We start from the raw sequence: 3,123 nt of genomic DNA on the forward strand, positions 1-3,123 counted from the left end.
TGTTGCATTTTGGGATTTATTAATGCATGAACCTATTTTATTTTTAATTGCTTTTTAATTATTGTTTATCATGTCTTCCTTATATTCCCTTTTTTAATTCTGTGAAGTTTACAATCATAATAATGGAGTAGTTTCCCAACTTGATTGGGAGTTGATAAAAAGGAGAACCTTAAGTTGGAATACTCAAGTGTTAATCCTCGTGCATAGTTGATGATTGACAACTCTAATCCCTAACTCTAATCTTAAGGAGAGGATTAGGACCTGAGGATATAGTTTATTAGTTAGTTATTTGACTTTCCCTTATTAATTGAGGGATGACCAAGTAGATCAACAATGTTCTAGGATTGCATTTGAGGAAATCCAACAAGGATAGAAATTCCAATTAATCATCTCCCAGTCAAGGCTTTTAATTGAATTAAATAAATTCTCTAGTTAATTTCCACTGCTTAATTTTATAATCATTTATTTTCCTGCTTCTTATACTCAAAAATTTCTGGGAAACCCTCCGACCAATAAGCTGCACTCTTTTGTCAACTCGTTGGGAGACGACCTGGGATTCATACTCCCAGTATTTTTAATTCTAATAATTGTGACAACCCTTTTAAATTGATAAGCAGATTTTAGCTGGTTAAGAACTGTACTTGCAACACTACTTTTTACTATTAATTTCTTAATCGGTCAATTTCTGCCCACATCAATTTTTGGCGCCGTTGCCGGGGAGTTGCAATAGTGTGCTAATTTATTGGTTGGAATTTATTTATTTTCATTTTATTTTATTTTATTTTATTACCATGAGCTGTATGTTTCTTTCATTGAAAGACGCGTTCACTGCCTGATCCGAGCTTAGCCACTTTTGATCCTGAAATTGAAAGAACTCTTTCACGTATTAGGCGAGCTCGGCGTCGGTTAGCCTCTAAGGGTGGTGAAGTGGTTGTTCCCAATTCACCAGTCTTATCTGAGAGTGAATCTAAACCGCCATTTGAGGAAGAAACAAGCTCCTCTACTACTGATTCAGTTGATTCACGTGCAGGTAACATGGCAGCACCCAGGAGGATCACCCTCCAGGAGGCAGGAGCCCCAGACTTCACCCTGCAACCGTATCTAGCACGTCACCCAGATCTAGCTGCAGATTTTGAACTGAAAACGTCGCTAATCAACTTGATATCCAAGTTTCATGGCTTACCTGCTCAGGAGCCTAAAAAGCACCTCAGGGATTTCCAGACAGCCTGTTCTACTGTTAGGCGTCATGGTGCAGATGAGACTACTATTCTGCTGATAGCCTTCTCGTTTTCTCTTGAGGGAAAGGTGAGGGAGTGATACTACACTCAACCGGAGGTAGTAGTTACCGACTGGGACGCGCTCAGGAGGGAGTTCCTGGACAAATACTTTCCAGCTGAAGTTACAGACAGACTAAGGAAAGAGATCTCCTGTATTATCCAAGGAGAATTAGAGACCCTCTACGAATACTGGGAACGTTTCAGGAACCTCTTAGACTCATGTCCCCACCATAAGATTGATGAGATGGTGTTGATCAGTTACTTTACACAAGGTATGAAGCCTCAAGATAAAACTACATTAGATGCTGTAAGTAATGGCTCTCTGAAGAAGTACAAGACGGCGACAGAAGTGTGGCAGCTGATCGCTGATCTGGCTGAATCTACCCGAAACACTAGACATAGGACCAACCATCCTAGGACTGTTACGGAGGTGTCCTCTAGTGGTGAGACTGCTGCTTTCACTAAAGCTCTGGGAGAGGTGACCAATCTACTAAAGTAGATAAACCTGAATCAACAACAATCTCAACATCCCTCACCCCAACATAGTCAACAACTGGTTCCTCAGAGGGTATGCGGGATATGTGGTGATTATAGTCATTATACTGATGAGTGTCCACAGCTCCAACAAGAAGACAACACCTTGGCAGCTACTCACAATTTCTATGACCGCCCAAATCAAGGCTCCTATCAACAAGGCGGCAACTACAACCAAGGTGGAAACTATAACCAAAGTTGGCAAGACAACTCCAACCACGGCTGGAGAGATAATTCCAACCATGGCTAGAGGGACAACTATAACAGAGGAGGTAGAGACAACCAGGAAAATCAGAGGTGGAATAATAACAACAACAGACAGCAGAACCAGAACCAGCCTTACAGAGCACCTCACCTAAGGCAATCCCAAACACCTCAGAACAACCAACAGCAGGCCTCACTTACCCCTCCTCTTCAAATGACGAGTTGCTTCAGTCCCTTGCACAAGGACAAAAGAGCATGGAAAGTACACTTAACGGTCTAACATCCGCTATACAGGCTCTCGTCTCCCAGATGGGATCATCAAGTACTTCTAGCACTCAACCTGCAAGCTCCAATGGAATTCCTTCTCAACCCTTACCCAATCCCAAGGGTGGCATCAATGCCATCACTTTGAGGTCTGGAACCACCCTGCAAGAGAGGAATCAGGAGGAGCCAAGCCCACAGGGACACGCTCCAATGCAGACATGGTTGAGGTGGAGGAAGTTGAAGAGGAAGAGGAAGAGGAAGTGCAAGACATGGTTGAAGAAGAAGCAGCTCAACCAAGGAATGGAGAACCCAAGCAAGATGAAGCTGTAAGAGATACCATTCCTATCCCATTTCCACACCTTGCAAGGAAGTCCAGGAAACAGATGGAACTTGATCCTAAAATGGTAGAAATTTTCAAAAAGGTTGAGGTAACTGTTCCCCTTTTTTATGTTATCCAACAAGTGCCTAAATATGCGAAATTTTTAAAGGATCTGTGCATACATAAGGATAAGATTAATGAACTAGAAACTATTCCTTTAGGTAGTTCCCTATCTGCTTTAATGGGGGATATACCTGAAAAATGTAGTGACCCAGGACCATGCATGGTTAACTGTACCATTGGGGGTGTAATATTTTCTGACTGCATGTGTGATTTAGGCGCCTGTGTTAGTATAATGTCTTTGTCCATATATGATGCTTTGAGGCTCCCTCCTTTAAAAAGGTCGGCAGCTCATTTTATGTTAGCAGATAAGAGCATTATTACAGTGGTTGAAATTGCTGAGGACGTGCTGGTGAGCATTAAGGGGCTCACATTTCCCATTGACTTTTATATCCTGGAGATGCC

General features: G+C 42.1%; 1 non-coding gene across 1 annotated transcript; it reads right to left on the minus strand.

Annotated features, from left to right (window-relative positions):
- Positions 1-1,407: 1,407 nt before the first annotated feature.
- Positions 1,408-1,514, minus strand: LOC112752144 (small nucleolar RNA R71). The gene has a single exon (XR_003176589.1). It is a non-coding gene; the product is annotated as a small nucleolar RNA R71 (small nucleolar RNA).
- Between the last annotated feature and the right edge of the window lie 1,609 nt (positions 1,515-3,123).

The sequence above is a fragment of the Arachis hypogaea genome, chromosome 15 (assembly GCF_003086295.3).
Source record: "Arachis hypogaea cultivar Tifrunner chromosome 15, arahy.Tifrunner.gnm2.J5K5, whole genome shotgun sequence".
Classification (NCBI taxonomy): domain Eukaryota; kingdom Viridiplantae; phylum Streptophyta; class Magnoliopsida; order Fabales; family Fabaceae; genus Arachis; species Arachis hypogaea.